At 39.8% G+C, this 13979-nt stretch overlaps 1 protein-coding gene and 1 long non-coding RNA gene across 6 annotated transcripts in view, besides 1 other annotated feature; one reads left to right on the top strand and one right to left on the bottom strand.

Moving 5' to 3' along the window:
* Window positions 1-90: part of a mobile genetic element that runs on past the window's edge.
* A 249-nt stretch (window positions 91-339) lies between these two features.
* lncRNA:CR45899 (long non-coding RNA:CR45899) lies at window positions 340-1271 on the bottom strand. The gene has a single exon (NR_133346.1). It is a non-coding gene; the product is annotated as a long non-coding RNA:CR45899 (long non-coding RNA).
* Window positions 1272-2534: 1263 nt separating this feature from the next.
* The window catches only part of Antp (Antennapedia), a 102976-nt gene continuing 91531 nt past the window's right edge, over window positions 2535-13979 (top strand). For all 5 annotated transcript variants that reach the window (NM_206451.1, NM_206450.1, NM_206449.1 and 2 more), the window contains 1 exon segment: window positions 2535-3557. The gene's annotated coding sequence lies outside the window, so the exon portion shown is untranslated.

Below are 13979 nucleotides of genomic sequence, written 5' to 3'. Positions count from 1 at the left end.
ATGGTCAGCTCGGCTCAGAAAGTGATCGTCAATTTGTTATGGTCGGAAACGCTTCCCTATACCTGGTTCATACGTTTCAACGAATCTAGTCTACCCTTTTACTCTACGAGTAATGGTAACTATTATACAAAAATACATTATGTTAATTTCACATTATTAAATAATTATGCAATATGAGATTTTCATGAAGCCTTCTTTAACAAGTTTAAGTCTGAATGCTTTTCTGATGTGATTATTATTAAATAGCGTTATGAAAACAGCTTAATTTGCTTTGATAAACTCATATAATTGGAACCCCATTAAAATTCAATTAGGTGATGACTACATTTTAAATTTTTTGTTTCAGTAAAAATATATTTGAATATACCAAAGAACGCCATAAAACACCCATAATGGAGACTCCAAGCAAGTACGACATTTCAAAAATTGCATTAACATCCGGTAGAATTTTTGCCGCTGGCGAACTTGCAGTTCCAACTGGAATTTTCAGCACCACTGTTCCACCAAGAGAATTCTCCGCACTCAGAAAGGCAAAAATTCTCAACTGGAGCTCACTGGCAGCGCCGTCAGCAGAGCAGCCGACGACTGCGTAAATTTATGTGAGAAATGGCAATTGAAAAAAGAGCAGTGCGGCGCGCTCACGACACACATAAAGCAAAATAATGGCACATTCGTCACACTTAACGCGGCCGCATCTGGCCGTCTCGCTCGCACCCGCGTCTGCCCCTCTCGCTCGCACTCTCGCTCTCTGCCTGCGCCGCCATCCATCTTGTGCGTTTGTGTGCCGCGCTTGTGTGTGTGCGGTCTCTGAGAATGCTTTATGAGTGTGCGTCTGTGGCGGACTCCTCCCTGTTTACGACGCTGGCAGCGCCGCAAGCAGAAGCAGCGGCTGCAAAAATTCGGCCAACTTGTGTTGTTGTTCTTTTTCCGCTCCACAACAGCTGTGGGAGAGCGAGAGCGTAGGAGAAAGAGAGAGAGTGAGAGCGATGCTGAATTGTGATTGTGTGCGTGTGAGTGATGGCCTGCATGTGTGCGTGCATGTGATTTGTTGTTGGCGCGCTTCGATATAAACTCGGCCATGATGGTTTTGCCGTCGGCAAGTGGATGTTTGGATGCCATACTCCCCGGTTCCAAGTACCGTATTCCGGGTTCCATAATTCACGGCGGCCATCATTCTCCCGATTATCGAATGTTAGCCGATAATGAGATATCAAAACGTCTAGATATGACTTCATCGGGCAAATCACATTTGCTATACAAAACTGTTAATTATGTATGGTTGTGGTATATTTACAAAAATAATTATTAAAAGATACGTTTATACGTTTATATACCATATCTATAAGCGTTAATTAAGAACATCTAAAAAAGATAAAAAATCGAGACAATCGAAATCAAAAACGTTTTTTACTCTTATAAGTACTTAAGCAGCATAACAATTTACAATTATTTTACATAATAGGCAAACAGAAACTTTCGACCTTTCCATTGCAAAACCCTATTTTAGATTATTTTCACTGGTAAAATAAATAAATAAATGAGTTTGTAAATTAATGATTCAGTCTGAAGTAATCGACGGATTGATACTTTAAAAACTAAAAAGTCAACACAAGGCCTTTAGAGAACCGTATTTGTAAATTGTACAATTATTTTAATTGATTTTATAGAAGGTGGTCTCCCACAAAATGGTAGATTTGACCGCAAAAATTTAAAAACAAGTAAACTGAAGATGTACACATCTTTCACATCGTTACGCTATTTTAAGAAATTAAAAGCAAATGAATTGATTGACCATATAGTCCAGAAGAATGGTTAAAAAGGTATAAAGATATTAAGTTATAAAGATATAGTAATCGCTCTTCGAAATAAAAGTAGAAACTACTCGATAATGCCCAGACAATCGAATTTTAAATAGTTTCGATTTTAGAGAAACTGAAAAGAGCACTTAAGAGAAAGAAACTTAAAATTGAACCTTGCAAAAAATTGTATTTAATAAACCAAAATGAATGAAACAAATTTCTTAAAAACCTAATAAAAAAGTGAAATCAAATATACCAACCAAAATAAATCTGGGAACTGAATAATCGAAAATAACTGGATGTGCATCATAAGATCTTCTTTTGAAGACTGACTACAGTTTGCAGCTCAGCGAGCTCGGGCCGGCAACTCAAGCCGGTCAACTCAAGTCAGGCGCCAATTCGCTGCTCCCACTCGCTCAGCTCTCTCAGTCACTCAAAATGGCAACGAGAGCAGAACGGTTCTTTTGCAAAATACTTTATGACCGGAGCAGAAGCAGAATCGGACCTCTGTCGCGGTCGCAGTCGCTGCCAGTGCTGACGGCGCTGTTGCGGCCGACGCTGACGCACATAAATAAAACGCTCTCTTTCGCTCACGAGTTTCTTATAAGACTTTATTTATATACTGCGCTGCCACCGCTGACTGCGCGCCGCCGCCGCCGACTGCGCTGGATTAATAAGGAGTTCTCGCTGGGATTTTCACATGTATATGCTTTGAATTGAATGCTTTATGGGTTTAGTTTGATAGGAGTCGTAAAGAAATCAACATCACACAACAAAGCACTCGAGGACCCGTCCGTGTTCCGTTGACTTAGCCCACGTGCGACTGTATGTGTGTGTGTGCGAGAGGGATCCCAGCAGCATAACGGTATTCGGTGCCCCGTATTCCGTAGTCGCTATAGCGGCCAATATCTTGGGGCTGGGCTCTCGGAGCTGAACTGAACTGAACTAAACTGAACTGAACTATTCGCATTCGTATTCGCTCGCTCTCCGTCGTCGCGACCGCTCTCTTATCCCAATTGTCAGCCCGCTAAGATCATAAAGGCCGTAAAAATAATCATAACAATAATCGTAAAAAATTAGAACCGCAATCAGTCGCACACTGTCCATCGCATGGCGCAGATCGTCATAAACCCATTATTATAATAATAACCGTAATCGTAACCGTAATCGTAATTGTAATCGCAGGCGCCATCGCATAAACAGCAAACAAAAACACCGTCAGAGAAATTGGAATTGAACTTCGCGCGCGTTTCTTTTTATGATGTTCGAGTGTCTGGCAGGTGTCTGGATTCAAATTAAAATTCATCCACATATTGTGCAATACTACTAATGGATCTGGGCTGACTGTGCTGCAAATGAGCTAGAGTTCAAATTTATCAAGCCAAATCCTACTACCTAAGTGTTTATCTATTCTTAAAAACGCATCGTGCACCGAAAACTCGAATCTGTACAACAACGTTTTCTAGTCCCCCGTAAATCGAGCAATATCTACACACTAGCAACAAACAAAAGCTGAAGCTTTCAACTCAAACCACAACAAATTCAACAGAAATAAAACGTAGACAGCCAAAATAACACAAAAAAAAAATAAATAATAAAAAACAAAATACATAAAACGGAAAAGAATAAGGAGCGGAAAAAGTTTCGATTCCACTGCGGGCAAACTTTTTATTTTGGCGCACGTGCAAGCTACCGTTAGCTGAGAATTCCAAAAGCCAGCAGGATTGAAGGATAAGCGCACGTTATTGGATTTAAGAGGTAAGTGCCAGGGCTCGACTTTTCAATTTCCTCACCTTCTTCACTGAAATCAAAATGGTTATATGTTTCTTTTATTGGCCAATTGGGATTAAAATGTCTTTATTCACAAAAATGGTTAATGCGTTTTGAAAACAATGCTTAAATTGATTATAATTATATTTTACTACAAATTTTATGTTATTTCTGCCTATCCAAACTATTTCAAATATTCAATTTAATAATAATCGTAACTGAAAGTGAAGAAAAAATCTTAACTTTAAATTGTAGTAAAAAATCAATATTGTTAAATAATTGCAAAGGTAATTGTACATGTAATGTAATGTCATCTATGCATACCGTCAAAGAATTATTCGATTGTCACTAAAAATTATATATAATTTTTAAACAAAAATGATTGTGAGGTTCTCTTAACATTATTTTTGAAAAAATGGTTGACATAAGTATATTATGTTACTATTAGCTGTCCATTAAATGTTTGAATAAAATCAATCATTTCAATGAAGCTTACATGGATTAGAATATCAGTCTATGTATATGCCGACGGAAACTTTATACATTTCCAAATACTTGTCTAAATATGTGGAAGTTTTGACATTAATGACTCTGTACAAAGAATAGCGCATCTGTTTCTCGATGTGCAGTGGGCAAGGTATAAGTTTTTTGCCCGAACTCAGATTCAACACTTCATAACTCAAAGGGCGTTTTTCGGAAGCTACAGCCAGGTCATCACTCATTTGGCCTGCAAACTGCAAACTGTTGACAGGCTTATTAGCCATTTGCATAAATTTGCAAAGTGGGAGGAGGGGTGGTGGGATGCTTTCAGGAATCCCGGGAGTTGAAGCTGGAAAACTGAAAACGGAGCTCCGAACTTAACTGGCCACGAGTAATGGGCTCTTTGAACTTGGAATTCGTTTTTGAATTATTGCGCATATCCTGGGCAACATAGTTTCACTTCCGAATGGTGGGAAAGGGCAGCCATTTCTCTCTCAGACACACACGCAAACACATTCATACACACACACACACACACGCACATAGTTGGACGAACAGGACACTCTCGGGTTCTCCGCATAGAAAATTTATGCGGCCATTGTTGCAGTGCATTGTCCTTGTTGTTGCTGATTTTGTTGTTGTCCTAGTTGTCTGGCCTTTGCATATTTGTCGTCCTCTCTGTCTGTCGCTCGCTACCTTTTACCTTTCTCTCTTTCTCCATTCCCGCTCTCTCATTGCACTTGCGCCCCACAGAGGTGCGGAATTTATTCGTAATTTAATAAACATTTAAAAATCTGTTCCATAATTTGGAAAGTATCTCTAGCGATCTGTCCAAAAGGGCTTTAATGAACTTATCCTGGCTTTTACTTTCAGCCTGCTTATCGTTAACACATTTCCATTTGCATTTTTGCCAGCTTCGATTTTTGCAAAATCAAATAGATGGCATCAAATGAAATTATTTTCTCATAATTTATTGATTTTATCAGCTGGAAATGTTACACAGCTGACAAAATCATAAACTCCGTTCTGTTTGCCCGGCAAAAACTTTTATGATTTATGGCCGAGTGACAGACAGAAAAAACACCGATGCAATTGGGAGAAATGGGGGGAAAATATTCAAAATTTGTATGAAAACGCACATTTCCCTAGACTATTTTTGTTTAAGTCCTACAATTCTTTACTAACATATTTAGACCCTTATACATGAGCAACCACTTCCTTTTAAACGGATTCTTAATCAAGTTCACACTCATGGCAAAGCAGCAAAAAGATTTATACATCAGCACACCAATGGCGACAACTCTTTTGTAAAAACATTAATCACGACCTCTGAGATTCGGCCGAAAGCCCAAAACTTAGCAACAAAAGTAAACGAAATTGTTGTTAATAAAACGAATCCAACAAAAAGCTTCAACGAAAACAGCCGACCACCACAAAGAAAACTTGTTTGACTTGCCTTTGAAATTAAAATTATATTTAAGCCCCCATTGATAGATGGCGACATGAGTCGGTTAATTAATCATATGCAAGCTCAGTAAATTTAAATAAAACAAAAACCGCTCAAATAAAAACCTAAATTTCACACAATAAAGTCTCTAGACAAACAAAGGACCAGAAACGGCAAAAACAGCGTTTTTTTTTTCATTTTCAAATCACCAAAAATATTATCGACTTCATCGGGTCCACAACATTTTAAGGCCCTCGGGAACTGAACTTTGATAAGCCGCCGGAAATGATGAACCTTGTGTAATTTGTTTATCGTTTTACCAATGGGACTACAAACTTGGCATTAATTGCTTTCTCTGAAAAGTATTTATCAAGACTGTGCTTACGTTATTACTTAAATTTTACTTTTATTTAACAATCCATTATTGATATAGATTACAAAAGTTTCTTGCGACACATTTACATATACAATTTACACATCCAATTTACTTCCATACTTCCATAAAATACAAATAATAACATTATAAAAAAGAGAAGCAGTCAACTGTTTTAAATTAAATAAATTATTTAAAATATATTTATATTTTCGGAATTTAAATACACTGGCTTCCATTACAACTGTGAAAAAAAGTTATTCTTGAAAAAGAGAAATAGATGTAACTGCTGAAAATCGGACAAAATCGGCGGTCAAAGCCAACTAAAACTCAATCCAATTTTGTTGGGCGGCAATTTGCAGTGACTGCAATTAGTTTTGGCCACGGAAAAAAGGGAACAAATGGGAGAAAGTCTTACTATTTTATTTTTTAGCCCAAATGCAGTCAGCGGCTCGAACTGTTTTATATATACTTGTTTTTATAGGTTCGTGGTAGGAAAACAGGGACGAAAATCGGGGTGAGGTGCAGGGAACCGCGGAGGGTGCAGGGTCGGGGGCCAGAAACCCAGCGGGAAGCGCTCGCAGTGACATTGCGCCGAAGCGGGTGACAATGATTTATGGCCAAGAGATACGCGACAAGGAACGCAAAAACTCAAAACTCGAAAACTAAAAAACACCAATCGCACACCAAAAACGCAAAACGCTCTCCGAAAGCGGCAGGAAGCGGAATGAAAACTCACGAAACTATGGGAAATTCCCGAAAAGCAAACTACCTAAACTCACAACACCGCAACACCAGAAATTCGCAAAAGAATCTTATTTTTTAATGCCAAAAGTGTCCTTGAAAACGCAACAACAACAACTAGGAGTCACATCTCAGAAACCGAGAGTGATAACCTGCTGATTTTTATGACAGTTTTCCTTTTTTTTGTCACTTGTCACGAGGTTGTAAAATCAAGGATTTTCCAGCAGAAATCATACGGCCATTAGGAAGTCGAAGTCACCTGGCTCAGGCTCGAGCCCGGGCTCTGGCTCTGGCTCTGGCTCTGGCTCTGGCTCCGGGTTATGCAATCGTCATTTTGTACGGTCATAAAAATTAATATGCGTCCTTCGCAGTGGCAATTTGGTGCGCATATCTCGGCAAACGCATCTCCATAGTTCGTTTATCTGACTTTGAACTCGAGACGCTAAGCCGCTGGAGTCGCAGTACATGACTTTTGGCTTTATCCACGTCTCGCTGTCTGCAACCATTGTATCTGTGCCTTGAAGGTTACCTGTTTTTACAGTTTAGACCGGGTCGACTCGGCTTGGCTTGGCTCGGCACGGCCTTCTTCTTTTTAGATGCCCAACATCGTTCTGCTCGGCACTCTCTCAAATTATTATTTATGAGCTCGCATTGTTGTCGTCGATCTGGAATCGAACCGTCCAGCGATTTCTATATAGGCTTACCTCGCCTCTCAGCCCCGAATGCAGTTCAAGATTTTTACTTTCAGCTTGAAAACGAAATTCATAATAAATCAAATCATTTTTGTGTGCTCGAGATGCAGTTCCATGTTTGCCTTCTTGTTTGTGTGGATATAAATCAAAGCCGATTCTGCTTAGATTTCGGTGCAATGCGCCAAGGGATTAGGAGGTGCGGAATGGATGGCGGGAACAGGTTTCCACAAGTGGGAACTCATGAATTTTCTTAATTATAAGTAAGTACTACCCTTAACTGAATATTTGTTAATGTTGTTAGCGCTTTAACATGTTCCTATCAGTTTAAAATGTGCAATTAATAAGTTGAAGAACTGAACAACAAAATATAAGAATAATACGTCTACCTACCCTTGGTGACCTCCGCTATTTATCAGGTCACCCACAATATCCCATTTTCGTTTTATGCTTTATTTTCCCTCCAGTTCAATTATGCCCACCGTGAGAATTGTTCCACCACGTGTGCACTTCCACCATAAATCACATTCACTTCCAATATTTTCACAAACACATCACAATGGAGAAAATTTTGTGATTTATCTGTGTGAAGAAGTCAATAAGTCATAAAAAATCGAAATAAATCTTGATTTTTTGAGCAGATTCCCTAGGCTGAGAACTCGGAGAGAGGCCGGGAATATAATAGAAAAGTCGGGCGGAACGTCCTGTGACCTAGGGAAGGTGGGAGGTAAACATGCATACATATGTGGAAAATATTTGCATATTTCAGCTGCGGGTGGCGGCGCCGCCAGTAGTCGAAGATGTCCAAACAAAAATATGACAAATATGAGTTTTGAAAAATTGTGTATGTTTCCTGCATTTTTTACCCAACAATTAGCAACGCTCCAGATTTTTCGGATTTCGCTCAAGCTGTTCTTTCGAGTTCGCTGTATTTCAATCTGCTTTCAGATCTGCATCTTGAATTTCAAACGCTTTATGCCGCACATACACGACTTATTGTTCAAAGCAGCACGAGCTGTCGGACGGAATACAGAAAAATGAGTCAAGAAAAGTCCAAGAAAAAACGGAGAACTGCGATATGTTGTCCAAAACCTGGGCGGCAAATTCGAGTCAAACAAAGCTGGAACTCACATCTACCCATACGCGTATCTCTATCTACGAGTATGTATGTATCTAAACTAACTAGCCATGGGCAAAAGTCTGCCTCAGTTTCGCGCACAAAAAACTCCTAAAGCCGCGAGCAAAAAAGCCAGATAAAATACATGAAATAATTCGTTTTGTTGCTTGCTGCAAGCCGCAAAGCAAAGTCGACAAACAACACGAAAATGTCACAAAAAAAAAAAAAGAAAAAACCGAAATATATATAGGAAGCGAATGTAGCGAAAGAGCCGAGGAAAAAACAATGTCACACATGTCAAAGTTGTCGCAAATGACACAAATGCGGTCCGGATTGCTCACTGACCCAAGCCGCAACCCCGATCTCGGTCTTGGCACTTGGACCCCTGAAAAAATCCAAGTCCAAATCCGACTTCCACCTCAGCTCCAACTCAAATCCACGTCGCCGGGTCGTCTTTTGGCGGAATCGTGTCAGCCTCGAAAAACACGAATCAACTCACTGAAAGTCGCTTCGCAAAATTTCGTGGAAATTTCACAATTAAAAGGGCAGACAAACAAAAAAAAAAAAAAAAAAAAAAGAAACAAAACCAAATAAAACAATCTTAGGAAAGACTTAACTGGAATATCAAGCCAAACATACAGATGTTCACAATGGAGTTGGCTAAAAATCCGTTCGCAATATTTTTGCTCTTGTTTTGAAAAAAGTTTCAATCAAAGAAAAGATGAAAAGAAAGAATCTAAAATGATATTATACCTGAAGCTTTTGACCTTCTGATAATGTATTAATAAAACATGAATAATACTTAAAGGGTATTTGATTTTATTGATTTTTTATTTAACTTTCATACTTACAAGAGTTACAATTATGGTATTCGTATTCTGCTCATATTCTTATCACTTTTTATTATACTGCCTTATTCACTCATTTATTTGTGAATATATTAGGCATGAAGAATTGTTCGATACTAAACATAGTTATATAACATGTTTATAAATAGCACAACTTAAGTTGGCAGATAGCTTTCAGTGGGACAGATATTTCCGTATCTGCAGATGCATTTCGAACCCACGGAATGATAGACGCCATACATCCCCCTTCTGGATCTGAGTAATCGGCATCAAAAGGTGGCGGCAGAAACAGCGGCCATAATCCCAATTCCATTTCGAATCCCATTCCCAAAATCCTACAGCATGCATGGCCGTCTTTTAAGGGGTGTGAGCGAGATGGAAGAGGGGTGTGAAAGAGATGAGGTATCCGCACAGCTGGTGCGTAAGAAAGGGACGGGGATGGCGGGGATGGTTGTAAACAACAAAAAATGATGCATTAACCTTTCGAAACTATTTCGGATAGCCGAAAACTAAACCTCCGGGCGGTGGTGACTTTGGGGGAAAGGAGATAGGAATGAAAAGGGAAAGAGAGGGCGAATGCGATGCCCATACAAATGCATGTGCCAAAGAAAGGAGAAGAGAACAGCAACAGCAACAAAAATTAAGACCCATTATTCATTTTGACTTATTTCTTTCCTTTTTTCTCGTCTAAAATTAATCTTGATGCCAAAGCGTTGCCTGGCAACGAGAGACCCTCACACAGATACTCTTCACCGTCGCATGTGAGCGTGTGTGCGCGGGAGACGGAGAAGGCAAGTGTTTGGCGTGACAAAGACAGCGAGCATTGTTGGAGGATTAAAGGGGCAGGGCACTCCAACAAAAATTGATCGAGACCAGATGCCCAAAAATTTGGGCATTCCAGAAACTTTCATTTCTTACTAAAATCACATTTTACACTTAGAAATTGCCCAGATGCAATAAAAAAAAAATATCTTATAACTAGAAAAGTTATTAATATCTTTTCCGAAAAATATAAAGTAAAATTTGTATATTATATATACTATATATTATACTATATAGTTCTTAAGCTTGTGTATTATGTGCTAATCCGATTAGTGAGTGTATATTTTCACCTCTTCCTTCTCGACCAAAATCTCAAAATTTGCGAAGGGAAAATAATTTAAAACAGATTAAACCGTTACGGCTGCCATTTGCACCCCACGCAGAGGAACTGGGAAAAAGGCGGACAGAGGGGTGATTCGGAAGCCCACACGCATGCCGAAATATATTTGAATTCTGACCAAATGTCTTGCGAAACCGAAATGTCCTTTGTCCTTATCATCCGTGCATATGCTGCAATTTGCCAAAGTCCCAAGTGGTCGAAATCGGTCGCCGTTCGGGTGGTTGACTGTTTGGGTGGGTGGGTGGTTTTTGAGGGGTTCTTCTGGGGCTCTGCGCCCTGTGAGTGGCATACTTAAGGGCGCGTCGTGGTCGTCGACATTCAGACATCCCGACATTCAGACAGACAGACAGACAGACAGAGCGAAAGGGAGTCCTTAGACATAGAGTGAAAACAACAGGACGGGCCATAAAACCGTTTAAATCAAACGGCAGAACAAATTGGTTTCCTTCGAGTCGAAAGCTTTATGAGGTCCTCTAGCCAAGGGTCGATACTCGGTGGATGGGATGTCTGAGCTTTAAGGAAAAGGGATGAGAAATGTTGAACGAAATTGAAGTTGATTGGCCACGGGATGGCTGGCGGAAAAATCAGGAATCGGACTGAGATTGAGAGATTTGCGAAATATTTATTGCTTACTGCAAGCTTTCGATGGTAGAATAAATTTAAAGTATTCAAACTTGCAGGAATACCATTACCTAAACATAACTAATTAAAATATATATAATATTTGTATTGACTAATAGATTTATGTTTTAAATCATATTGACTTGATGCTGCAAGCTGTGAATTATCTTGCCAGATAAAGTGATTTAAAATTATGTCTGTCATATATTCTTCAATACAAAATTCCCTTTTGAAGACTTAATTCGGAACTCTGGGCGTCATTTTCACCCCGAGGCTTGGTTGTATTCAAAAGTGAGCCATAGCTTGATTAGCATGTAAATTGTCAAAGGAAGTGATAAACGGTGTACCACAGACACACAACGACTGGCTGGCTGGCTGGCCTGTCTATAAAGTAGGGTTTCCATGAAAATCTAATAAAAATTAACCTGCACACACACACACACACACACACACACACCCCAAACACCACCCATTTGTGACGTGACACAGAAGATGACAAATTGTTTGGACAAGCTGACTGACAGCAGCGACAGCAACGGCAACAACTTCATGTGGCAAGTGCACTGCAATTAGTCAAAGTGCCACGAACAACACACAACACACAAACTCGAGGCTAAAATAACAAACACCACCCCACAGCCAAGACATTTTGGCTGGAGGAAGACAACAGGGAAAAATAGCAATAAAAAAGCAATAAAAATTATGAAGAATCGCATTAGACGTTTGGCGCAAAAAGCAATAAAAGTGTGATAAAAAAGAGTCTAATGCCAACACGTAGCCCCACGTGCGATGTGCGTCAACTTGTGGCAATTATGAAGTCCGGCGCAAAGTTGCAACGCCGCCGGCATTGGCACCCAAACATCATCCCGAGAAAAACCAGGCCCAAACCATTTGCGGTCAGGTGTTCGCCTGGCCTGTCTTTGAATCAATAAGCGCGATTAGAAAGCCGCCAACCGTCAGGTCTTAAGAGCCTAGAAAAGCAAATGCTACACTCAAACAAATGGGTATTAATAAATAATAATAATAATCGCAATGAATCTATTGTGATTTAATTTGAGATTAAATCTTGAGCAAAGATACTGTTTAAATAATTATCAGTTATGAAAGCAGTAAGATCCTTGGTTCCAAATTCCCCATATACTTACTTGAAGAGTTGCCTTTCCTTTCAAGGTTGTTGAATACATCTAACAATTTTTGCAAGTGCTTGGCCAAGAACCAGACAGGGCGCTTACCTTATCGATGCCGCTGAATCGTCTGCCAGTGCATCCGCAATAAAAAACCACTCGCACTTGCGCATTTCAACTAGCCAATTATGCAATTGGCGGCCGGGCTGCAATCGCAATTGGCCAAAAGTGTCGCGTCTACGCTTCGATGGCAAATTCTGATTTCGCCGCATGCGTGGGTCACCAGCAGACCAAGCTGGCCAAGTTGAGTCTGGGTCTGGCCATTTGGTTAGCTGGCCACTGTCCAGAGATTATCAATGTTAATAAGGCAATAACAAATGGGTCTGAAGGGGCTCTCGGTTCTGGGAAGAAGTTCTGTGTGAAGTGTCCACTATCGGCCATCATTTAAATCATCTATGAAATGCCAAGATTTTGCGTTGATATTAGAAGGATGCCAAGAAGTCGGCTGCAGTAATTCATTTGGTTTTTATTGGAGTGAGTAGAATTTGAGAAGTTTATAGTTTCTATTAAAGAAGCAGATTTATTTAAAAAAAAAATATTAAACATTAGAAATATGTTTCCTATTTTATACTACTTATAGATAGAGGTACTTTATTGGTTCTTTTACAAAAATATTTTTTCTTTCAAGAAAAATGAGAATTATCTCAAAAAGTGGGATGATGAAGTGTAACATACTCGCAGAACCCACGAAATGCTCTCCAATCCATCAAATTGCAAAAGCGATGGGCAGGCGACAGAATGAGGCAGATAAGATAGAACTGCATGTGGCACAAGGAGGTTCGTGCAAAGGTGTTTTCCGGTGGGGACGGCGATGCGTTTCATTCAAATGAGATATGTTCTGTTCCCTCTCTCTCTCTCTCTCTTTCCATTCGGCGGTGTCGTCTCTTTCGGCGGTTTCTGGTATCTGCATCTGAGATGATTATTCGTGTGTTTTCGCTGGCTGGCCGCCATAAATCTTATAATCATAATAATTTGTTTCAATGTTAATGCCTTCAAAATATCTGAAAACTCAATAAATAACAAAACTACATGTTCGTGTGTGCTGTTAATGTCATACCATGAGATACTTCATATATCATTCCGTTGCAAAAAGCCAAAAAAAAACAAACAAAAAGGAAAAAATCGAAAAACGTAAGGCGAAAACCTGCCGCACAGTCGCAAAATCGCAACCAGAACGGCCAGGTAGAGGTGACTGTCGTCTTTACTTCACCAAATATACTTCACTTTTTCGAGGATTTTGTTCCGTGCCCTCGGCGTTTATACCTTTTGTGACGCAATGGGCCTGCAATGCAGACGGGCGTGGGGGATTTACTTGACTGCAGAACAAATTAATCCAAAATCAGCCAGCGACAAGCCGCGGAAATGGGAAAAGGACGTGAAAAAGTGTAGTGAAGCAAATCTTGGCAAAGTGTCTTCGGCTTCGGTTTCTTCTGGCCGATTCTCTGGCCGTTTTATTTATTTTGTTTTTGTGTGAGGTGCGGCTTCAGCCGGATCTGGGGACTCCGCCAACAACAACACCGACGACAAGTATCTACACACTCACGCAGGTGTCTGATATCCGATGCTTCCAATGTTGAATAACTCAATTAATTTCTGTCACCTGATTTACCACCTTTCGACTTTGTTGCACAACAACTTTAAATTTCAATTTTATTTATTTGCATTTTTATGAATTTCACTACGCCACACAAAAAGGAGGATCTCGAATCTGTAGGTGGTGATCCCCAATCACAATCCGCAATCCC

This window comes from Drosophila melanogaster, chromosome 3R (genome assembly GCF_000001215.4).
Source record: "Drosophila melanogaster chromosome 3R".
Taxonomy (NCBI): Eukaryota; Metazoa; Arthropoda; class Insecta; order Diptera; family Drosophilidae; genus Drosophila; species Drosophila melanogaster.
This window is presented reverse-complemented; position numbering and strand designations above follow the sequence as displayed.